General features: G+C 42.8%; 1 long non-coding RNA gene across 8 annotated transcripts in view; it reads right to left on the bottom strand.

Annotated features, from left to right (window-relative positions):
* Positions 1 to 3,976: 3,976 nt before the first annotated feature.
* Gm29879 overlaps positions 3,977 to 24,932 on the bottom strand; it is a 45,932-nt gene continuing 24,976 nt past the window's right edge. For 6 of the 8 annotated variants that reach the window (XR_880790.1, XR_880788.1, XR_003954464.1 and 3 more), the window contains 2 exons: positions 20,041 to 20,125; positions 19,572 to 19,800 (listed from right to left, as the gene is read on the bottom strand). This is a non-coding gene — a long non-coding RNA (predicted gene, 29879). Of the gene's footprint in view, positions 5,225 to 5,984; positions 6,124 to 19,571; positions 19,801 to 20,040; positions 20,126 to 24,932 lie in introns of those variants that run through there. The other 2 variants (XR_003954465.1, XR_389705.2) reach the window with 2 other exon arrangements.

The raw sequence follows: 24,932 nt of genomic DNA, 5'->3' as shown, positions 1-24,932 counted from the left end.
AGAGTAGGCCCATAAGAACACTCTATGTAGACCTCTGGCCTCCACACATGCATGCAAAGGCAAGTCTACCTCAAGGGCATGCACATATATGTGCATGCATCACACATACACATGGATACACAGCACAGGTCACACACATGCATACACTGTATATACACACACACACCAATTCACATGCATATAACACATACACACATGCATACACCATACACACTTGCTTATACTACCCAAACGCACACACAGGTAAAGAAAAATGCAAACTGCAAAATGTAGTTGTATGATAAAATGTACAAAATTTTAAAACCATTGCTGCTGCTGTCATAGGTATCAAATGTGCAACGCCCTCCTTAGGAAGGTATCTGCGATCACCTTCCTTAGGGCTCTAGACATGGGTGTCTGTGACGTCAATTTAAGAGCAAGAGGCAGAATCAATAAAGACTAGAGAGGGGGATTAGTAGTGTCTTGTTTAAAACCAGATGGTACAAAGATGACAAAATGATCACTTATCAAGTCAGCAGAGCAAGCACCAACAAGACTCGGGGCTTCGTGGTCAATAGGTTTGAACTCTTTCATTTTACAATATGAGGAAAGAAACATAATCAGGGGCCTTTAGGAAAAGGTCAGAGGCCGAGGCTATCAGAGTAGCTCTGTCAACTAGGGAGGGAGGATCAGGAAGAAGAGGCAGCAAAGCCCTAACACAAGATTATCTGGGCTTTCCCTCTGTGTCCTCGTTAGCAATCATCCTGCAGACCAATTATACAAATTAAATCTGCACACGAAATCCTGCTGCTCTGTCATTAAAACACAAGCTGCAGGCCAGGGTGGGGGCTGGGGTGGGAGCCTTCCTTATAGACCACACCCCCCTCTGTGTGTGCTCACGAAAGGGAGGGGCTGCCTCACAAGCATCCAGATGCTTTCCTCAGTTGGCTCATTCTCTCTAGAATTCAATTTCCCAGGCATGCTTGCAAGGAGGGAGGAAAATTGTAACAATGTTCCAGTATAGAATATGTGTGCATGTGGTGTGTGTGTGTGTGTGTGTGTGTGTGTGTGTGTGTGTGTGTGTGTGTGTGTGTGTGTGTGTGTGTTTTAGGGGGCAGTGCTAATGCTGCTTAGAGCTCCTGGGACTCCACATGCCCTCTCCCCAGCTGTCACCCTCACGCCTGAGGTGAAAAGATTTGAAATGTCACACGTGCCAGAAAAGGACCTTCTCCAATGCGGCAGTGTCCCCTCATACTGGGGACAGCAATGTCTCTGTGTGCCTCTCACGGCAGAAGACCATATGTTCTCACATGCAGAAAGACCAGAATAGACCTTGAACTGGATTCCCACGTCAGCAGTTTCAGAGAGACCGCCCCTCCCTTTATAGCTGCTTCTATTCTAATTCAAGATAGTCTTGGGAAGGTTTTATCTACAGGGATGTAGTATCTTTAAATACACCACAGAGTTTCAGGAAATTTAGAACAACAACAAAAAAAGAGGTCCAAACGTTTTCTGTAGGAATACATGCATGGGAACAGATCTATGATTTTGTATTTAGAAATGTGTCCATGGTTAAATTGTTTATTCACTCAGTCACTAAACATCAGACATAAAGCCCTCCCATGACGGGCAGAACACTGTTCTTTCTACTCTCACAGATAGTGGCCTGCCCCATGACCTATTCAGTCCTGAAGTGTTAATGTCAAAATTAAAAAAAAAAAAAAAAACGGAAGGAAGGAAGGGAGGGAGGGAAGGAGGGAGGGAGGGAGGGAGGGAGGGAGGGAGGGAGGGAGAGAGAGAGAGAGAGAGAGAGAGAGAGAGAGAGAGAGAGAGAGAGAGAGAGAGAGAGAGAGAGAGAAAGAAAGAAAGAAAGAAAGAAAGAAAGAAAGAAAGAAAGAAAGAAAGAAAGAAAGAAAGAAAGAAAGAAAGAAAGAAGGAAAGAAAGAAAGAGGTCTGCTTTGAGTAGAAAAGGGTGTGTGGTGCTGACCTCTCATTTCATTGAACAATTATCTTCAAAGGAAGGGCTGCATGGATCCATTTGGCTGACGGCTTATGCCAGAAGACTCTAATCTGCAGCGTCAGATTGCTTGCTTTGGAAAGGCACGCAGAGAGCCACTGACAGTGCGGCCTGATAATGAGGAAAGTAATTATGGTCCTACCCCTAATTCGGCTTCATCATTTTAATTAGCCCAGGTAATTTGATCCAATCTGACAAAAACTAGGCAGGGTAAGAGTTCATTAAAAAAAAGGAAACATTAATTTGAACACGTAAGGCAGCCCTCAATGGAGTTGCTCCTGATAACCCAGGAGTTTGTGCCGGGACTCTGGAGGGCTGCAATCGTGTGGCCAGTGTTTAGTTTGTTTATCGGCCTGTTCCCATGTAAGATACACAGGAAACCTTCCTTGAAGCTCACCCTTTAGCCCCCCCCCCGCCCCCTTCACCTTGTCTGTCGACTCCCTGATCGGAGCCTCCCAGAAGCCCTACGTCTGGACTCTCCTCCCAGGGCACTGGTCTCTAGAACATTTGAAGCCTACTCCTCGCTCCAACCCAAGAGAAAGAAGTAGGTTACAGTCAACACAACTGAATGGAGTTGGAGATCTGAGGAGCATGTTGACATTAAACCTGGAGGTGCTAAACTTGAAGTTTGAAGACTTGCTTTGGTACAGCATCCCCTCCGCAGCTCCCGCCCCACCCCCATCCTGCCTCTCCTCCATTTTGGAACGGTAATCTATGTCCTGTGCCACTGTATGTTGGAAGCATGTGATCTGTCTTTTTATTTTATATTTTACAATTAAGAGATTGCGTGAATCTCAGAAGAGACTTCGAACTTTTAAACAAGTTTGAGACTGTTATAGACTATGGGGACTTTTGAAGTTGGAGTAAATGCATTTTGTATTATGTTATGACTACACGTCTATTGGGGCCAGGGAATAGAATGTGGTGAATAGGAATGGCTCCCATAGACTCATGTGTTTGAATCCTTGGCCCATAAGGAGTGGCACTATTAGAAGGTGTGGCCTTGTTGGAGGAAGTATATCATTGTGGTGGTGGGATTAATCCTATGCTCAAGCTCTGTCTAATGTGGGGCACAGTCCCCTTCTGCTGCCTGCAGATCAAGATGTAGAACTCTCGGCTCTTCCAGCACCATGTCTGCCTGCCATAAAGATAATGGACTATACCTCTGAAACTGTAAGCCAGTCCCAATTAAATGTTTTCCTGTTTGGGAGTTGCCTTAGTCATGGTGTCTCTCTTCACAGCAATAAAACCCTAAGACAGTGATTCTCTAACCAGGGTGTTGAGCTGGAGGTTTCGAGAGCTGTGGGAACAGCATAGAGAAGCCTGCATGGCACATGAAGAGGATGGACTGTCAGGTGGGTGCAGCACTGGTTCTTTGGGCTTCCAGTGGAGGTAGGTCCTGGACATCTGTCCCCTTTCTCAAACACAGATGCTGCATTGATGTGGCTGCAGTATCAGGACCAGAGGATGCAAGCCCAGTATCCTCCCTGCGTCCTCGGCTTGGATGGCCAGGGTTTATGTTATATAGGAAGGGATGTTTGGGGTGTCTCAATACAGCTCCCAGCATCATCGTGTGCCCTCACTGCCTGAGTCACTCTGGCCTTCCTGTTAAGTTAGCCAAGATTGTTCCAGGGCCTTTGAAAGTATTCCTTTCTTCTTTAAATTGTGCTTTCAAAGCTATTCACAGACAAGCTCCATTTACATCTCTCCTCACAGGACATATTCTAGAAGCTCCTTTGTTCTTTGACAACATCTGGTGCTAAATGAGGTTCAGATCCCCACTGTCGGTCCTCTCTTCCTGATCTGCCTTTTATACACTGAAGGTATACCAGTCTCAGTAACTACATCATATATAGGCTTAAATTTAGATTAGTGTCTATGGCTCAGGAGGACAGGAACTAACAATACTTAAAGTCTCTTCATGGCTGACCTTGCATGTTCTTAGTAAATAAAATAATTCTCCTAAGGAAATGGCCTTGCTTTGTTTTTGCTTTTATTTTCTTTCTCTTCTCACAAGAAACCAAAGCATATTGTTCAATCCTCTTTTTCTAACCCCAGTCCTATCTTTATTTGTGTATGCAGATGTGCATTTGTGTGTGTGTACACAAGTGTGCATGTAAACAACAGACAAGGGTAAGGTGCTGTTCCTTGGACACCATGCACCTTGTATGTATGTGAGTGTGTGTGTGTGTGTGTGTGTGTGTGTGTGTGTGTGTGTGTGTGTGCATGTGCGCACGCGCTGGGTTGTTTGTTTGTGTGTCTGTCTGTCTGTCTGTCTGTCTGTTTGTTTGTTTGTTTGTTTGAGATGGGGGCCTCTCTAGTTGTCCTGGAGCTCACTGAGTGTTGTGCTGCATGGCAAGCACACGATAGGGATCCACTTCTCTGCCACCTTGTGCTGGGATTGCACATATGTACTCGTAATCAGACATTTACAGGAATGCCTGGGGATCTAACACAAGTCCTCAGGCTTGCACAGCAAGCGCCTCACAAGCTGGACCGTCTGTCCACACAAGCCTCCAGTTTCTTCCAGTTAGTTTTTGGCTCCAGGTGGAAACTACTTACTCCATTCTATTGCCAAGAAAGTAGGATACTTGTTATGCAGAGTAGAGTTGACTCCTGACTGGTTCAGTGGTGAGATGAGTCCCATCCTTGTGACTTAAGCCAAGAATCTCCAAACGCTGAAGCCACTAAATCAGTTATAGATCTTGGTAAAATTTCAGGATCCCAGTACAGAGATGAGGGAGGAGCTACAGGCAGGGCCCACTTAGGAACATCTGGCGACAGGAAAGAATACATATTCCATGACCTGTGTGCCAAAGCGGGCAGCACTGCTGGGTCCAGGTGGAGAATTCACTCTGCTCTGGGCCTTGGCCATGGACATCTCTGTGTTTTTTGCCTTCACCTTAGCCGCAGCTGTAGCCGCAGCTCTCTATATACCAATGCCCGGATGCCTTGCTGAAGATCATGCAGTTTTAAAAGAGTTTCACAGCAGTACAACCTCAGTATACACCTCTGTAAACTGCTCCGGGGAAAATGACCCAGAGAGCCTCAGCGCAAGCATAAGAGAGAGCATTCCTGTCATAGCACCCATGTGTCTGACACACCTCCACGTCTGCTTGCAGATCTCTGGTCCAGGACATCTCACATGCAACCAGATATTTATGTTTCATGGGCACGTGTAAGCGATACTCTATTCTTCTCCTTCAGGACCAACCAGAAATATGACATCTATATGAGAGAAGTGGAGGCATGTTGTCAACTTTAGCGTGCATTTAAATACACCCAGAGCTATGTTCTCCTTCTAGAGTTTCCCAGAATTGAGCCTGCTTCCCTGATCTCTCAACTCTGAAGGATGAGCCACGGAGAGAGAAGGAAATAAAGCTTTGAAGAGCACTTGCTGCTCTTCCAGAAGACTGAGTTCTGCTCCCAGTACCCACATGGCTGCCCACAATTGCCTGGAATTCCACTGCCAGGGAACCTAACACCCTCCCCCGGCTTTTGTGAGCACACATGGACACATTTGCATAAATATCTCTTTTAATTTGAAAACCAAGAAACCAAATACTTGAGAAATATTGTAGTAGGAATTCTAGTAGAATTATTATATCTATGGTAAACATTAAAATAAACAGTTGTTTTCTAGATGCCCTTTGACCTTGTCTTAGTTAGGATTTTACTGCTATGAACAAACACCATAGCCAAGGCAAGTCTTATAAAGGACAGCATTTACTTGGGGCTGGCTTATAGGTTCAGAGGCTCAGTTCACTATCATCAAGGTGGGAACATGGGCAGCATTCGGACAGGCACGGTGTGGGAGTAGCTGAGAGTTCTAAATCTTCATCTGAAGGCTGATAGTGGCAGACTGAATTCCAGGCAGCTAGGATGAGGTTATTAAATCCACACCCACAGTGACACACCTACTCCAACAAGGCCACACCTCCAAATAATGGCAGTTCCCTGACCCAAACATATCGAAACCATCACAGACCTTGAAGAAATCCTTGTTGAACAGTGATTGCTCTGTGTTATCTCTGCAGCTGTTTTTCTGAAGAAGCTTTCCGAGTCCTTGCGTGACTTGGTCACAGGACAGTCCTGACACATCTGGGATGTTTTTTCATTATTGAGTACTGCAAACAGTGCACAGAAGAGATTAATGTTGCAGGGATTGAGACTATCCTTCAGAAACCATATAGATTAGATTAGGGGATTTTGCTATGAGGAACTTGATAATCAATATATAGACTTTTGCACATTGGTTTGATATTCAGTCCATAGAGTTTGGGTCTTCCTGCTACTAGTAAGGCCTTAATTCATCCTTGAGTGACCCTCTTTTGTGACTGCTCCGAATGTCTCAGAACACAGACAGGACCCCTGTGAGCACCTGACCATATTTCACCTACATGCACATGGACACATACACATAAATATGTTTTTAAATTTAAAAACCAAGAAGCCAAATATCTGAGAACTATGGAAAACACAATACTTTCTGGAAATGTTTTGCTATAGAAAGATCTCTGCAGGTGTCCTAGTCTCTCCCCAAGCAGGGGGCTGGTTTTGCACTGTAACAAAGGAAGTAGGCATGCAAAGAGAGCCCGCCTTGGGCAGGAACACATGATGCTAGTGTCTCCTCCTGTGAGCAGAGGACAGGCAGTCAGGAGTAGGACTGCCACAGAACAAGGGATATGTCCAACCCAGACAGTCCAAACACAGATCATGTACGGTAATCCAGTTGTTTAATTTGCTGTTGTCTAATCTCTGAATTTCTTCATTGCATGAAAATTGCAGATATTTGTCATTTAGAAACGTCCCACTGACAGCAACTTTCTTTGTCTCTTCTCTGGATGGGTTGTACCTTCTGATGGCCTGGGTTTTGCTGTCATTTTGTGTATTTATGTATTCATGTGTATGGAGGCCAAAGGTCAACCTTGGGTTTCTTCCTCAATAATTCTCCACCTTGTTTTTTTGATACAGTGCCTCTCACCAAACCTCAAATTTGTCTGGACTATCTGGCTACTGAGTACCAAGGGTTTTCCTGGTGATCCACTAGCACTGGGACTGCAGGCCCTCACATAAATGTGAGTTCAGAACTCATGTCCCCGTAGTCCCACAAGTGTTGCATTCCAGGGATGCTGTGAATCAGAACTCATGTCCCACAAGTGCTGTGTGGACTGAGCCACCTCCTCAGCATCAGCAATCTGTCTTAATGAAATGTTGTCCAGTTCTAGTTGCCCTCATCAACCTCCTGGCACCCAAAGCCAGCAGTGCATAAATGAATGTTGTGGTGCATGCCTGTAACCTAGCACTTTGATAGAATCAAGAGGATCAGAAATTCAAGGTCATTATTAGCTGCATAGCAGATGTGAGGCCAACCTGGGCTACATGAGATATGAGACATTCTCTCTCCCTCTCTCTCTCTCTCTCTCTCTCTCTCTCTCTCTCTCTCTCTCTCTCTCTACCTGTCTCTCTCCCCCCCTCTCCCCCGCCTCTCTCCCCGTGTGTGTGTGTGTGTGTGTGTGTGTGTGTGTGTATGCATTAGTATGTGTGTGCATGCACTTGTGTGTGTATGTGTGTCTGCATGTATGTTCATATGAGGGCATGCATACATATGTATTCCTTCAGAAGGAGTGTTTTAGAATGAGAATTCTGGGAGAGTCTAATTGGGCTTATTAATAATAATAGTCCTAAAATCTTCACAGTCCTACTAAGTCCTCAGAAAACTGCCCCAGTTTACGGATTGTTCAGCAGTGTGTCTGATAGGGCTGAATCTTAAGTGATAAATTTAGAATATGAAGGCTGGCAACAAGTTGATATGATGGTTGTCATTTAGAAAAGTAGGCAGCATTATTTGGCCACCTGCTTCTTAAATGGTGTAAAATACTAGCTCAGAGTCTCTTACATCTAAAATACAAAACAGGAAAGCTACTGAACACTCCGATGGCAGATGTGCTTACTTTATGTGCTGTCTTTGTGAAGCAGAAATCATCCTAATGGCCAGGAAATAATTTGAATTTCAAGGTTTCCTTTTCTAAGTGTATAGAAAAAAACTCTTGGCAGTCTATTACCCAGTGGACATACATGGAAAAGATTGCATATGCTAATTTAAAATCAGTAGGACATTTCAAAATGTAAACGTCAGTGGTATGAAGGTTCAGTTATTCTACATGCCCACATAGAATGTTTATGTATATTATGTATATATATATATATACATACATAGTAGGAGGTAACATAGAAATACAGAGAAAAATCTTGAGGACAGGAGAAGGGAGGGGAGTTCCTTACGCTGGAGCCTGGTGGAACCTCTGTCAGCATGGAAGCAAGACTTCCAGCAGCACTAACAACTGCTTTAGGCCTTTCCCCCTCTCAGCTGTGAACCTGCACATTTCCAAGACTCTCACTAGAAACCCACCCAGGGAAATGGCATGTCCTAAACACCTTGTTCCGTCCTAATCGCTCCTGGCTTTACCTTATGGGAGTGTGATTCCACCCAAAGCACTTCAGGGTTCCAAGAAAATCTTAAAAATCATATAAGGGATGAGAAAAAGAGTTTCTTAGCAACTTTTTTGAGATGTAACTTGAGAGTCACCAAAAGAGTCTAAGTGGCCAATCCTAAGATGCCCTCCCAACCCCAGAGTCCTTTGTGGTCTTTTCTGTTGTGTTTTATAAAAAAGGGAAACCAGGATATGTTTGATCTAGTGTGGCATGGTGAGGTTGCAGGGAGGGTGCCTCAGCAGGCCAATGCTGAGGTATCCCTCATTCTGAAGTACCAGTCATACAGGGGGAATAGTATAGAATAGAGTTTATTTAGGGCATGGGAAGGGGAGCTGAGAAGGGAATAGAGGCAGAGAAAAAGATGGAACAGGGGGGGGGGGAGAGGCCAACTAGGAACACATGGGGTGGGGGGAAGACAGGGAGAAATTGGGTCAGAGGGTCAGCGAGAAAAGGGGTAGAGAGTTCAAGGAGGGGCCAAATATTGCAAGCCAGGCAGGCTTACCTGGCTGTTGCCAGATAGCTGTTGGGCAGAGCCTAGAAGGAATACTAACACTCTTCCATTTTGGTTTAATTAATAAAAAGGAAAAAAATAGAAAGATGCAATGAGGAAGTAGGAATAGTTAACTGTCTTACCCTCTCAGATTCCATATCCACAATTCCATAAGTCTTTCATCCAGAGTGCCTCTCTTTTACTACCCGCATGCTTATGTCTATATTAAAATATCTTTATTATTAATCTCCAAGCCTGTTTGCTTCATCCTACATTGGTTGGTTCTGAAATTACTTTAAGCATAAAGCCACTAATCCAGTTTGGCCTGACTCAAAGTCCCTCAAAGCTTAGGGAAACTCCAATTTAATCTGCTATAGTTGGTTTGGGGTAGAAAAATCAGCCAAAAGAGGATCTATCTTATCAACATTCACCATGAAAGGAAAATATTGGCTGGGGACACCTACGACCAAATTCTGAGCACAAAATAGATTTATTTGTCCCAGAGGGACAGAGAGCAGGGGATAAGAGATGAAAGACAGGAGAGAGAGAATGAAGAAGAGGAAAGGTACAAGGGGAAAGGAAGAGGGGTATGTGCCCTGGAGTGGGACAAAGGACTGCCTTTGGCTAGAGAGAAGACAGATGTAGCCCATAAGCAAATGGCAGTTTATAAAGGTACAAGAAAAAACCCTATACCCTAAGAATGAGTGGGTTCATTTTAATTGGGAATGATAATTAGATGAGCCAAAGGGGGCTTTTGATTGCTGGGCTTCAATGCTTTGATAGCAGGGACTTCATAGTCAGCCTCAGAAGGAAGAAGTGGCCAAATAAGGGGATAGACCTTGTTGGTTAACTTTAGGAACATAATCTAACAGATTTCAGCAAGACAGAGGGAATGGGGAAGAAGGGCAAGGCCTGACAGAGCCCTGCTCCCCACACTTGAGCTGGTCAGAATCTCTTCACACTAAAAGAACTTTGATTCAAAATCTGTAAAAACCCACCAGTGACTCTTGTAGACCACTTTTTGTCACCTTCTATCCCAACAGGGTAATGCCAGTTGGAGGAAGTTCGGTTCCTTTTGAGTTTAGCACTCTTGACAGAATTGTCCTTGCTGATGCCTGCTGGCCACAGTGTTGCTGAGTTTACTATGGTGAAAGCCTCGGTAATCCCAACAAGCGAGACTCAAGTCATCGTCATCAATAAAAAACAAGTGACTGTGAGAAGCAGAGAAAGGAGACTTACACTTTAGGGCTCCTGTGACCCCACCCCTGCAAGTCCATCTTTAGAGTCCTGGCATGGGGCTTAGACTTAAATCAAAGGCAGGGATGAGCTCTGCTGAGCAGTCCCAGTCAAGGTGGGATCTGCAGCCATGATCAGCCTTTATCTAGGGTCTTTCTCTACTGAAGAGCATCTGACAAACTCACAACTGTGTGAAATTTCATCCTGGATATAAGATCCTTTTCGTAGGCACCAGTCTTCAGCAAAAGATTCCTAGGGGAAACTCTAATTCCTTAGGTCTATTGTTTTAATAGTCTTATACTCCCAGAGAGGAACTCAACACTATCTTTTTAGAACATTCCTCACCCCAAGACGGTTCCAATCCACTTTACGAACGAGCTGGTTTTGTTCGTTGTCTCCAGGTTTGACAATATTTGAAAATCGGAGTGGCTAGTAAGCCACCCTCGGGCCTTCTCTGTTTCTTTGTCTATGATCTTGATAAAAAACAAATCTTACTAGGACCATGTTGGCTGTGAAGTGAAGCCTTCAAAAATGACAAAGACCATCAGGCTCTGAGCTGAATGGTGAGTGGGACCAAGCCCGGATTTTAAAGGGCTTTATTTTACAGACTTGTGCTCATGTCCCCAGAATCAGCCGTGAAATTGAGATGATGCTTATTGCCGTGAAAATTACCTAAATTTTTGTGTTGTTGCCATTTATCTCTCTCTATTTATGAGAAAATTTTCCTCTAACTGTAAATGCCATGACTTATATAGTTATCTAGCAATTTAATAAAAGGAATGTGCTTTGGCTTCACCTCTGCCAATGTCTCTCCAGGGACATATTATCACAGGAAAGCTACTCTGTCCTCTTCTTGGCTTGGGCCCTGGTAGCTGCACTGTAATGATAATGAGAGAGAAGCTTTATAACTGATGTCCATCTTTAAAATAAAGGAATGAATGGGAGAAAAAAATCCATATTTAATTTCTGACATAGTGACTACTTCTAGTGTTAAGCATTTGTGAGTTCCTTCGATTTTCTCAGATTGAAGATATCGAGGGAGTAGCAAAGGAGCTTTCAATAGGAGTCTCATCATAGAAATACATGTAGAAAAGCATGTTGTTTTTGGAAGAGGACTTCTTCCATAGCCTGGAGGACACAGTGACTCTGGTCCACCCCCCACATGTACCATTCCCCGCAGGTGCTGCATGCAACATCCTTCCCCCCACATTCTCCCACTCTGTAGTTTCTGTGACCTGCAGTGAAACCTGATCTAAAAATGAGACATGGGAATTTCCAGAAATAAATAATTCACAGGTAGCCCAGGATTCCTTTGAGTACTGTATGTTGTTGTAATAATTTTCTTTATTTTATTTGTTATGATTCACTTCTTGCTATCAAAGACTTCCAGAGTTTTATGTTTGTGTTGTAAAAAGCCAGCGTGTGAGCTGGTACTGTCCCCAATTTTAGAAGCTTACAGTGTGGGTGGGACGGAGATCTCAGAACAGCCCAGTGGGTAATTATCCTGAAATGCTGTCATTGGATTTAATGACTCCAGCTGATCTTCAATATTTTTTCATGTTTCTCTTCTTGAAGTATTAAACATAACCCTGGTCTTTCTCAGTTTGCAGAGACCTCCCTTTAATATTAAATACCCCCTCCCCTATCTGCACTGGTACTTTTGTGAAAAGCCTGTGTCTTATAATCTGGGGGGAAGATGCAAAGATATTCTACTGATAGGTGCAGACAGCACCTGGAAGGTCAGAGAGTAGCCTCTTTCTCCAGGGTAATTTCTGAAGCATTGAGTGCAAATGACTATGAAAGGCTTTGAGGCCATCTTAGAATCTATCACTGTGAAGAAACACCATGTCCAAGACAACTTATAAATGAAGACATTTAATTAGGATCTTGCATATGGTTTCAGAGAGTGAGAGTCAATGACCATTGTTTAGGGTTACTATTACTGTGATGGAGCACCATGACCAAAGCAACTTAGAGGAAAAAAGGTTTATTTGGCTTCCATGTCATCATCACTGATCATATGAAAGGATATGAGGACGGTGGGAATCTGGAGACAGGAGCTGAGGCAGAGGCCATGGAGGGGTGCTGCTTACTAGCTTGCTCTCCTGTGGTTTTACAATAGATGGCTGTCTCTCTATCCTTACTGCTTCCATGGTGCCAAGTGGTGAGTAGATACTCAGTCAAACCTGACTGTTGGCAGTCAGTGTATGGACAGACACTGTGGTGGCCTGAATGAGAATGGCCTCCATAAGCTCATAAGGATGGGCACTACTGGGATGTGAGGTTGGTTGGAGTAGGTGTGGCCCTTTTGAAGGAAGTATAGCATTGAGGTGGGCTTTGAGGTCTCAGAGACTCAAGCCAGGCCCAGTGGAGTATTCTTTTCCTGCTGCCTGTGGATCAGGATGTAGAACTCTTAGCTGTTTCTCCAGCACCATGTGTCTGCCTGTATACCACCACGTTTCTTGCCATGACAGTAATGGACTACACCTCTGAACTGTAAGCCAGTCCCAATTAAATGTTCTCCTTTATAAGACTTGCAATGGTCATGGTGTCTCTTCACAGCAATAAAACCCTAACTAAGACAGACACATAACCCACTGGCTGAATTCTACCAGTGTTGAGGTTTGGTTTGTTGCTATGTATTGTAATGCTAAATATTGGTCCCTAAGATCTGGCTGCCCCAGATTGGCATATACACCAAGTGATGCTATATAACCTTGCCTTCCAAGTTAGTCCTGATTGGCCAATAAAGATGCCTACAGCCTGTAGTTGGCCAGAAGAGAAGTAGGATGGGACTCATCCTTTGGGTCTGAGGAGAGACTACAAGGAAGAGAGGAGAGAAGAGAAGAGGAGAAGATGCCATAAGGTAGGTGGATCAGGAGAACATGGCATGAGGGGTGGCCAGTTGGAGTAGGACCAGCCCAGGTGGAACATGCCAAGTTATAAACCAGGGTTATTGACAAGGAAGCAGACAAAATAGCATAGAAAGTTAATATCTGCCCAGCTCTAGTGCTTTTAAGACTTATTACAAATATAAGGTTTTGTATCTTTTATATGGGAACTAAATGGTCTAATTTGGGGTAGAAATTCCCAAGTAATATTTACCACAACATGCCAGAGCACTTTACTCTTCAGTCCCATACAGAGGAGTGGGCTTAGCCTTAGTCAGTTAGCTTGGAGTCCTGCTGCTGAAGGTAAATATTCTCATATTATTGTACCTCAGAAGATTGTAGCCATTCTCCAAATGACTTTTCACTTTCTTTGCATTTTATAGCTGAAGCTACAAGATATGAAATAACACCCATAAAGTTTAAGTGTGAATAATGTTCTGTTGATATAAGTGTTACATTTATATTATTAATAAAAATGAACACACCATTCATATTTGCATATGTATACAGTTACATATAAATATGTCTTAAGATCACAAATGTTGTTAAGCTTTCTGAAGACAATATGCAAGCAGCATAATAAAACAGAATAATGTATGTTTTAACAACAGGGAATGTGGAGGTCCTTAAAGGTTGTGTGAGGGTCTTTACAGGGTTGTGTGGGTCCTTACAGGGTGGAGGGTCCTTACAAGGTATGTGGAGGTCCTAACAGTGTACATGTAAGGTCCTAACATGGTGTATGTGGATGTCCTAATGGGGTGTGGAAGGGGTCCTAATATGTTGTATGTGGGGCTCCTAATAGGCTGTGTATGTGTCTGTGTGCGTGTGTGTGTGTGTGTGTGTGCGTGTGTGTGTGTGTGTGTGTGTGTGTGTGTGTGTGTGTGTGTGTGTGTGTGTAGAGATTGCAACAGATTGTGTGGGTCTTTCTAACAGGTTGAGTGTGTGTGGGTTCCTACCAGACTGTGTATGACGGGATCCTAACAGGTTGTGTAGGGGGTTGTGGTGGGTGTTTCTGGCAGACTGTGTATGAAGGGGTCCTAACAGCTGTGTGTGGTGATGAGGTTCCTGACAGACTGTGTATGGAGGCTACTAACAGGATTTGGGAGGTTCTTAACAGGATTTTGTATGTGTGTGTGCAAACGGGATGTGGGGGAATGGAAATATCATAATACGGTAAGTATGGAGGTATGTGTGGGAGGAATCCTATAAGGCTGTATGTGTGGGGCCCTAACAGGGTATGTATGTAGGGATCCTTACAGTTATATAGGGGCCTTATATTTCAATATTCCAAATAAGTCTCCACTTTCCTCCTTTTGGAAACTGCAATGCAATAAAAGTGTACTTAAAAAATACCGGTGTGATAACTGGAACACATGATGTTTTAAACAGCTGAACACTAGTGATGATAGCCATAAGGCAGAATACTCCTAACTCTCTCAGATTTCGGTCTTCAAAAGCTTTCTCTGTCCTCTAAAGACTTCATAACACAGTTCTGAGCTACCCAGGCATGTAGGCAACGACAGTCACAACTGTCCCAGGACTGAAGCTCTGTACTAATTTACGTGAGCAACAACCTGGTCCCCAGGTTCCTGAGAGAAGGGAGGTGCTCACAGCTCCATCTCAAAGCCACTGTGGAGTAAAGAAAACCATGTCTTTGTTTGGATGTTTTATTCAAACATGATCCTGAGAGCTTTTCAGTATCTCTGAGATACATGAAAAGTGTTATCCACCTCTTGTCATTGCTAACATGGCATTAAGAATCGCTGGCCAGAAATAAAAGAAAGTATGTGTGCATTGTTTAGAAAGATCTAGAATCTAGACGTTCCCTTTCTCATATATTCATTTTTATTCTGGCTGGGGTGGGTCCTCTCTTCTCTGCGTGCAGGCCTGTGAGTACATACAACTCTGTGTATCTGGTGGAAGAGGTCCACAGGCCCCTTATCCGTGGCCTTTGAGGACAGCCACTGAGGATCAGAAACGCTTAAAGATTGACAGGAAGTGGCTGTGGAAGGCAGAAAGCTTGTTATCTCACCCCTGCCTCCCTCCTTCGCTTGCTACTGCCTGTGAAAGAAAAGAGTTACAGACAACACTGAAGAAAAACTTAGAAAATTAAATGTCGTCCAGTTTGCTGCTAAAAATAAGTCTTTAAAGCCTGACCACGCTCATCAAGTCTCTGGAGTCAACTGAAAAACCCAAGTGTCTAGCTCCTGTTGCTTTTGACGGAGCCTGAGGGCAAAGCTAAACCACAAGCTCCCTCTCCCACGCAGGACACTTCCAGATCTCAAGGCCACTGCTGCATTTATCAGCATCTTTTGAAACACAGTGGAGCTTTGTGAGTCTGGAAGAGAATGGAGACTGGCTGCTGAAAAGAAGAAAGCCATTCCTCACACTGCGGGACACAAAACAGATGTCAAGAAAGCTGGCTGCTGAAACACAATGCAGGCTAACACAACGCCAGTGTGTGCATCCTATTCCCAAGATATTTGCATATATCCGTAGGGAGCGAGTCAGAGCACAAGGACTCACAGATTCACGCATTTACCAAGGGTTTTCAGAATCTCCACAATGTCACGTGCCATCTAAGGAGGATGTTTTTGAAAACTCCACAGCCAGGAGTTTTCAAATCCCACTCCTTGTAAGGCTCACACTCTTAGACAGAGGAGAGGCAGAAATGAAGAAAATAACTAAAATATTTTAAATAGATGCTTCTTTGAAAAGTGAAAAGGGGGCTGGAGAAATGGCTTTGAGTATAAAACACTCACTAAGCAAGAATAAGGACCTGTGTTCAAGTCCCCAGCAACCAGTTAAAAGGGGACTGTGGAAGCAGCACTAGGTCTGGAGGGGATAGAGTGAGGATGGGAGGGGATAGAAGGCAGTAGGGGAGGGTGGGAGTAGGAATGGGTGGAGACAGGTAGCTCTGATGTTTGCTGACCACCGAGTCTACCAGAAACAGTAAGCTCCAGGTTCTATAGGAGACCCTGTCTCCAAAAGTGACCCCATTGGATAAAGAAAGCAAAACTGTTCTTGGGAAAACTAACAGGGAAGGATGCACGGGCAGATGGGTGAAGGAGCGTGAGGGGTATTATCCTCAGACAAGGGAAGGGAACACAGGCTCCTGGAGACAGCGGTTTCTTGTTTCCAGAAGACACTGTGAGCAGAAACATGGGGCGTGGGGCAGGAATCCAGGCAGGCATAGCGGGACCCAGGAACCCTAGAATGTATCTGAGCCAGCACCCCTTTTACTGCTGTCCGTCGCTCCCTGGCTATAGTTTACCTTGATAAAAATTTGTTTATGAGAATCTAAACTTGGGTATGGTGGTACACATCTGTCATTCCAGCACTCCAGAGGTGGAGACAGGCATGTTAGACCTTCAGGGTCATAGTTACCTTAGGAGTTTGAGCCAGCCTCAGCAAAGTGAAACCCTGCTACATAAACAAACAACTGTACATAGATGGACTGATTCTCTTCCAAAACTTGTAAGTTTTGATGACTGAATTATAGAATCACTAAAAATTCTTAGAACATGAGTCACGCATCAGCCTCAACTTAGCAAAGGAATGGAAGCAATGAGCAGCATACCCAGGAGGAACACGGAAAGGCAAGGGCGGTGGTCAGAGCCTGTGTGGAACATTGGCTTGATGGCCATGTTGGTGGCCACTCTGCGGTGTCTAAGGCTGGTGACAGTGTGGATTGATGACAAGCTGCTACCTAGTCTTGTGTTTTAGGAACACTTTAAGTCCTTTGGAAATCTTTCTGTATAGTTCCCTTAACTGCAAGAACTGAGAGTTTATGTAATTTGCCCAAAACCACAGAGAGTAGGAAGATGGGTCTTGAAGGCTGAGTCCTAACTGTAGGGCTACTTGGGACAAGAGTTCATTGGGAGGCAGGCTCTTCAACATCTGGGTCTCCTATTCCTAAAATGATTGCATTTTATATTCTGAGAAGACATTCCATGTGTTTTAACCAGTGCGTCCTACACAAGAGCTCATTTTTAAAATGTCAATTTTTTTTCCAACCCCGACATGACTGCAGTTGGATTTGTGGGCCCCAGTGATTGTAGGGGTATATAGCGCATATGAATTCAAGGCCTCTGCACAATGATTCCAGGTTCATAATTTGGAAACTCCTGATTTAGTCCAATGGTCTCATTTTACAGAGGGGAATCCAAACCCAGGGAAATTAAATGAATCACCCAAAGATATAATGCATGTAATTCAAAGGGTGGGGGGAGCCACCAGAGTACGCTGCCATCCTTCATCTCTTCTTTGGGAACAATTTCGTTTTTGTTTCCCTCTTGGCATATTGTGGTCGCCGTTATCACGAGATTTTAATTCTATTTTGAGTGCTCTGTTGACTTGGCAACATGAGTTTTCCACACTGCCTGAGTTCATGCCAGCGGAGAATCCCGGGCTTGCTCTGTTCTCTGCTACTGATTGATAGCAGGCCAGCAAACTTGGAGGAGACTGAAGTCATCAAAAACAAAGACCACTGAAGAAAAATACTTGGAAAATGCATTTCAGGTGCTTGTCTGTGCCAGCCTGTAAATGATGATTTAAACTGAATGATTCAAGGGGCTCCACGTTTTACTTACTGGAAGAAGTCTTTCTCAGATGTTGCAGAGACAGAAAGAGTAACAAAATATAGAAAAACCTCACGGGTGGGGTCTGCAAGATGCTTCAGAAAGTGAAGGCGCTTGGTGCCAAGCCTGAGTTTCATTCCTGAGCCCCATGTGCTGGAAGGAAACCCATATTCCTGCAATTTGTTCTGTGACCTACACACACATACACACACACACACACACACACACACACACACACACACACACACACAGACACTCACACACACAATGCAATCTTATGATTTGCTATATGACTATCTTATTTTGAGGATAAAGAAGGGAAAGTGGTCTCTAAGCCAGTGTGGAATTTTCTTATTAAATATTGTAACTTTTACGGATGAAAAATATGATGAAATGAGCATTTTTGTTCTGATGGTGACTTTAAGATGAACAATTACTTAAATCTAATTTTCTAATATAATTTAAATCTAATTTGTTTGGTTTAAGATGAACAATTATTTAAATCTAATTTTCATTCAGTGTAAGTTGTTTTGAGACACATTATTTTATTTCTATTCCATTTGTACTCTTTTTCTAAGCTTATGTGTCTCAGTAGGATAAAATAGCTCTGTCAAAAGAAATGGGCTTTCTGTTCATTGATGGGTCCTAGAGAAATTAAGTGAATCTTAAAAGACTTCCACCTAAACAAGTCTAAACCAGCCCAAATTTTGTTAAGAGCCTTACCCAAAGTATATCGGCATTCTTAGAATTGCATTGGGTGTAAAGCATTTTAAAACCTTATCGACACCATGCTGGCTATAGCCAACAGACCAGTTTTCTTATAAAATTTACATTCTATGGTTACGTTAACACTGGTTGCCTTCCGGGCATGGTGGTCTAAACAAAAATGGCATCCATAAACTCATAATGTAGAACTATTTGGGAAGGATTAGGAGGTGTGGCCTTGTTGGAGGAGGTGTGTTTCAGGGTTCCTGCTCTGGCTTTTCAAAAGACTTTGACCATTCCCATCTTGTTCTGTCTTGCCCCTCAATTCCTCTCATCCACCCTGCTTGTGAATCATGATGTGAACTCCCGTCTGCTCCAGCTAATATGCCTGCTGCTTGCTGCTATTCTGGCTTTCCATGATAGACTCTTAACGATCTTAAACAGTAAGCCCAATTAAATGCTTTCTTTTCTAAGTTGCCTTAGTCAACAGAGAAGGAACTAATGGTCTAAGACCTCTCACCTCCAGAATGCCTCATCTGCAAAGGACTTTCCTGCCCTATGTTTTAGGCTGTGGCATCTCCTGAAACCATCACTCACTGGTACATTTTCCTCATTCACAGGACACAGGAGAAGATAAGGAGCGAGATGCATTTGTTATAGACCTTCCACACCCCTGAGAGTGCAGAATGACTCTAATGCTGACACGGGGGACTGATGGGTAGAAAGCACACATTCCTGGAAACCTTTTCCTGCCCATTATCTACATCTCTACTGAGTGTGCTGCTCTGAAAAAAAAATCAATGTATTTAGTTGCTAAAAATGGAGCCTGGTCTCTGCTGTGGCCTCTCTGCTATGACATTTCAGTGAGGAAGTCAGTATCCCGGGCCAACTCATCATCTTCCCGGGCATGCCTTAGCTGCTTAGTGGGTGTACACGTAGTTCTTCTGCAGATACACATGGCTGAATTGTACCCCTGAGCAAATTCGTCTTCCAGTTTCTCCCACTTCTTTGTACCAACTAAGAGGGTTAATGTGATAAGCTGGGGACTTATTCAGTATTTATCTACCTGTCTACCCATTCAACCTACTAGTAGAATTAAGTTCATGGATTACGTGCATGGTAGTACAGTACTTGGTAATGATTTCCATTGCGAGTTGTTTAACTATGGAAAAGGAAAATATTTCTCAAAGTACTTTTACTCAAAACCACAAGTAAATAGCAATTTGTTAAAAATTCAAATGAGGATTAATTCCCAAACAATGGAAAAAATGTATTCTCATGGAGGAATTCGAAGGCAGCCATACTCCATGCAGTGGTACAGTTGCTTCTATAGTTGGATGACAAGGAGGCTCCAGAGAACAAGATGGAACAGAAGATGTAGAAACTGCAGTTTACTGCTTAAAAGCCCTGGGAAGGTAGACAAAGCAGGTTCAGGCAACATGTTGGTTATTGAAGAGATTAAAGCAATTAAAGAGATGCCATGCACAGCTGTGTCAGGAAAGTATTAATGGTTCTTGGAGAGAAAGGCCCAACCATCACAACTTCAAGGGTAAAAGAATACACATGTAACAACAACAACAACAAAAACCACCCCAACCCTTTGATTTAAAAAGAGAATTCTGGAAAAAGGAATACTGAATGGAGTACCTATTCAGACCTTCATGCTCAAGTGTGACTTCTGTGGATGTGTCTTCCAGATCCAGCCATGCACGAACTCAGAGTTACTGCAGTCCTAGGGAAAAGATACTCTTAAGAGAGTCACTTGTATCACTCTCCATTGCCATCAGACTAATAACGGTTATATCTTTGTTCATGCAAGGACAATTGTAGGAAGCCCCAGATGTGCAACATGAATTTGACTACATTTCCTAGCTCACCATCAATAATGCTCAAAACATTTTTGTTTGTAAGTTGAGATGTAAAGAGTGAGATTTTTGAAGACTAGTGATAGAATTAACTCTGAATAAATAATTCCAAGTTTCAGTTTAGATGCTGGCTGTTGCACATGGGTGTCATGTGACTCAATAGTATTTAAGGAAGATGTCTTCTGAGAGTGGACTTAGAACTTGTGCACTGGCTAGAGTGACACCAACAGTAGAAGTAAGGAGCATCCCAGGCTAGCTTATTCTTCAGAGAAGCCACACTGTGCACAAAGGTAAGATAAGGCAGCATTTGGGCTATTCTGATAAAATTTGATAACCATATCAATGGTGTCACAGAGATCTCTTGCTGTGTGACACTTACCCTCAGAGCCACATTTAATTCCAGATCCTGTATCTGATGTCTTCTTCAAACATATACACATAATTTTAAAAATATAGATGACAAAGAATAGTTACCTTCTATATTTCCTGTATACTGCTCTTCCTAATAATAGAGATTGGTGCAAATAAAATGAGCCCCAAACACCACAATCAGGCATAGCTTCAGTTCCTTGCCTTGATATCAACATGTTATGAAAAATGTTCTATATAACAAATTTACTTCACTCTATTCCATATCATTTAACACTCTCTCTTTCCTTTAGTATAATCAAATACAGTTATTGACATTAGAAGGACAATTTGATGTAAAACAAACTATTTATTTAACTGGCAAATAACTTGACCCAACTAGCTATTCTCTTTAGGTAAAACCTTGCTGGGTGTTTTATATGAAGAAAGTTAAGACTCGTAATTCTCTTCCATTCCAATTTTGTCTTAAAATTAATCAATAAGTCTTTTGGTGCATTCATCTCCACAACAATGAACAATTCCATCCCTTTAAAGCTCACAGGAACTCATTACACATCCTGTACTGTGAGGACAGTCAATCAATATTGACCTTCAGGTGGTAATTAGGGAAGTGGAGCTCCTAGCCGTGGGGCTTTCAACACGAAGGAGGAATGCTTAGCTTATTGTCTCACTTATGCTGACACTGAGATTTCTGAAGCCCTTGTCTAGGGTTCCCATACAGCTTTTTATATGACTTCAGAAACAAACTAACTAACAAACAAAATATTAAAACTAATTTTACTGAACACAAACAGGATCCAATGCCCTTTCCTGACCTCTGCAGCCACCTGTATAAGCATAGCATATACACACGGACACATAAATAAAGTTAAAAAATAAAATTTTCTTGAAGGTTCACTGGATACATAATCTTTTTTTCTTTACCATTTGTTTTCATTTTCTTCTTCCATTGAAACAAAAATAGAGAACAAGTCATTTTAAAGCCAATCCCCAAATTTATATCACGTTTTCCTTTTTAGCCCAACAAAATTCTGTAAATAATCTAGTCTAATTATCCAACTTCCTCTAGTTGATCCTTTTATAGACTTAGGGACCCATGGAAATCATATAAGCCACCTCAGATCTTATTTAGAAGACTTGCAAACACTGTTTTTTTTTTTTTTTTTAGTTTTTGCTATTTCTGTAGTACTAGTGCTACATTAACCAAAAAAGGAGAAAGAGAAAGAAAGTGGGGATGGAAAGAGGGAAACAAGAAACAAAAGGGAGAGGGGAGAGGAAGGGAAGGGAGGGGAGGGGAGGACAAGGGAGGGGAAGGGAGGGAAGGAAGTTCCTGTGCTCCTTCCTTTATTTAGCAAATCATGTTGAAAGCTGTGAGCATCTTTAGGAAACAGAGACAGATGTGAATTCTCCAAAATTAAAGCTGCCAGCTTCCACCCACTAGCAAAGACTTTGAGACAAATATATAAAAATCAAACCAAACTAAACCAAACCAAAACAATATTCTTTGTCCTAAAGAGAAATAACATGGAGGGACATGACAGACAGGGACTCCAAATGAAGAGCACTACACAGTTCCTGAATATCCTGCGAGTTTTCTGTCCTGAACGCAGAGCGCTTTAAGGCATGGCAGTTCATCAGGGTTTGTCTTCTCTTCTCTAAAGCACATTTCCTTTTCTGAAAGTGGAGTACGTTGGGGTGCTGACGAAGAGGCTTTGTTTTGAAGAGTTTTCAGCTGACGAAAACTATCAAGGTTTATACAACACTAATGAGCCATACCGTGTCACATCTCACAAACCTACAGAGGAGGTGGGGCCATTTAAAAACTATGGCTCAGTGTTCCAAGATTAAGGAAATAATGAACAAAGTAGATGTGTTGTGGGGTCTGCAGAGGTCGCTGTTGGAAGAAAGTGATAGAACCAAAGATTCAAAAGCCGTAGGTTGTTAGAGGAAAATGTTAGGACTCAAAGATCCGAAAAGTACCAAATCCACAATAGCAGTGTGTGTGTGTGTGTGTGTGTGTGTGTGTGTGTGTGTGTGTGTGTGTTAAAGAAGTTTTGGTTTAGTGTCCCATTAAAATTTTCATGATGCACTTTGTTCCCATGGTGAATAATGTATCAGACGCTCACTGGTTTGTATGAACAGTTAGTGTGAAAGGTCATTGTGGATTTGTAGACATTACTACCTCAACCCCACAGAGTGTTTTTATTTTGTTTCTGTAAGTCACCACACAAGTCCTTTTCCTTCAATGTGACAGCCCACAGAGTTCATCATCGCACTTTCAGGTTATCCCAATAAGTATTTCAGCAAGAACTTGTGGCTTAAATTTTAATTTGGGTCTGTTCCAGTTCACCATCAGCTTGTGGTGTTAGGGAACTTACAGCCTGGCTGAGTAACTAGTAACTGCCCACTACCTGTTGGACAGGACACAGTGAGATTCTCCTCAGCTCAGTGCTGCATCACTAACTTGTTAACAAGCACAGGAGGAGTACTCGCTAGTACAGCTAACTAGCATTGAAGTTAGAAAGCAAAACTTATGTTAAAGAAATTTAAAGAGACTAGAGAAGAAAGGGTGAACAAGGAGATGCAGAGGGGAGATCTCAGATAATGGAGGCAACTGTGTGAAGATTATTCTTGTATTATTCAAATGCTGAGTTCTGTGCCTCCATATCTGGTTGCAATCCTTTTTTTAAAATATAATGGTTTTATCATTTTGGGGGGATTTCATTCAGGCATAGAATTGATCATCCTCACAACAACATCCCTCCCCCAACTATCCCTTGATCCACCTACAACCTCACCACACTCATAGCTTCATATCTTCTTTTTTATGTAGCCCATTGGGTTCAATTTGTGCTACTTGTATACTCATGGGTGTGAAACTCTTCACTAGTTGACTTAGCAGGGAACATACTCCCTAAACATACTCCCTCCTCTACAGGCAATCAATTGTCAACAATCCACAGCTATGGGAGGAGGTTCGAGAAAACCTCCTCCTTCTGGGCTGGAAAGTTGACTGACTTGTTCCTGTGCAGACTACCACTATTGCTATGAGTTAGTGAGTGCATTCATCCTATCGAGTGCAAAGGATGCTATTTCTCCTGATTCCCCCAGACTTTTTCCTCTTACAATCTTCTGCCCCTTCTTCTTGCTGTTCCCTGAGCCTTGGAGAGAAGTGGATGATATAGACGTACCATTTATGTGATGCTGTGTTTGCAGGGAATTTTTAAGCTATCTGATATGCCAAGTTAACTCCACTTCTGATTACAGTTGGAATTATTCAGCATCTGAGAAGAAAATTTAGGAAGAGTCCTATTGACTCCCTTCTTTTATACATGGCTTCATGAATGATTCTTATGTCCATGCTGCATGACAGAGTCTAAGCGTCCTGCTGAGTCCTAGGTCATTCTCTCTGCTCATTTCATCACTACAAGTACAAACCCTCAGCTATGTTTCATCTCCTTGCCACAATTGCTATATCCCCTGGACTCTCCTCTACTTGTGATATGATAGCTCATATCAATTGTCAAGAGATTGAGAATCCCCTAGTAGGCAATCGTCTAGGGATGCCTGTAAGAAGTTATCTAGAATATATTACCCTCTGGGCATGTCTATGAGGGGATGATATTGATAAGCTAATTAAGGTGGGAAGATCCACCTTAACTTAGCCTGTGGGCTGGAGTCCTGAACTGAATAAACAGACAAAAATGAACTGAACATCTGGTTGCAGTCCTTAATCTGAGAGTTTCCTGTCTCAATGCTGTGTAAACATTGCTCCCCAATTATTTCTTGATAGGCCAATAAAGAGCTGATCAGCCAGTGACTGAGGAGGGAGGGGAATAGGGCTGGACTTCCTCCTAGCCAGGGGAGGCGGAGGGGGAGAGAGGAAGGGGAATTCAGCTATGAGGGTAAGGTCCAGAAGACATCATAAGAAAATAGCTGCAGCAGTATCTCAGAGGATTTTGGCTGGAAGGTAGTTAAATTAGCTTAAAGGATTAAAATAGATTAATACTGCTCAGTTGTTGTGCCTTAAAGCTGTTAAGTAAATAAAACAATCCTGTCTCAATTATTTGAGAGGTAGTTGGGTTAAGAGAAAAATACAACATTTATAAATTTGCACTAACAAGATAGCTTCCCACCACTGAGTCAATGAATGAAACTCCTTTTTTACCAAGAGGGAAAGTAAAACCGAGGCTGTAATTCACCAACTTCAAATAGATGATGTCAACTACATTGCAGCAATACTCTAACCAGGTATTACAGCATTGCCATAAAGCTCCAGGGAGGTATCATGACATTGCCATAAAG

Source organism: Mus musculus, chromosome 3, assembly GCF_000001635.26.
Source record: "Mus musculus strain C57BL/6J chromosome 3, GRCm38.p6 C57BL/6J".
NCBI classification, from domain to species: domain Eukaryota; kingdom Metazoa; phylum Chordata; class Mammalia; order Rodentia; family Muridae; genus Mus; species Mus musculus.
This window is presented reverse-complemented; position numbering and strand designations above follow the sequence as displayed.